The following is a 206-nucleotide window of genomic DNA, read 5'->3' on the forward strand; positions in this document are numbered from 1 at the left end:
TGTGTGTGTGTGTGTGTGTGTTACCTGGGTATATTGAGGAAGATGAGCCCCTCTATGTTTGGTAACGGGACGTTCTGAGCGTCCACCTGAAGCTGCAGCTCTTTGTGGAGGCTCCTGGTGTAGCTGATCTTCTGCAGGCCGACCTTCACATACACGCCTTTGTTATGAAACCTGTGAGGAGGAGACACGGAGCAGACTGTCAATAA

This window comes from Plectropomus leopardus, unplaced genomic scaffold, assembly GCF_008729295.1.
Source record: "Plectropomus leopardus isolate mb unplaced genomic scaffold, YSFRI_Pleo_2.0 unplaced_scaffold30372, whole genome shotgun sequence".
NCBI lineage: Eukaryota > Metazoa > Chordata > Actinopteri > Perciformes > Serranidae > Plectropomus > Plectropomus leopardus.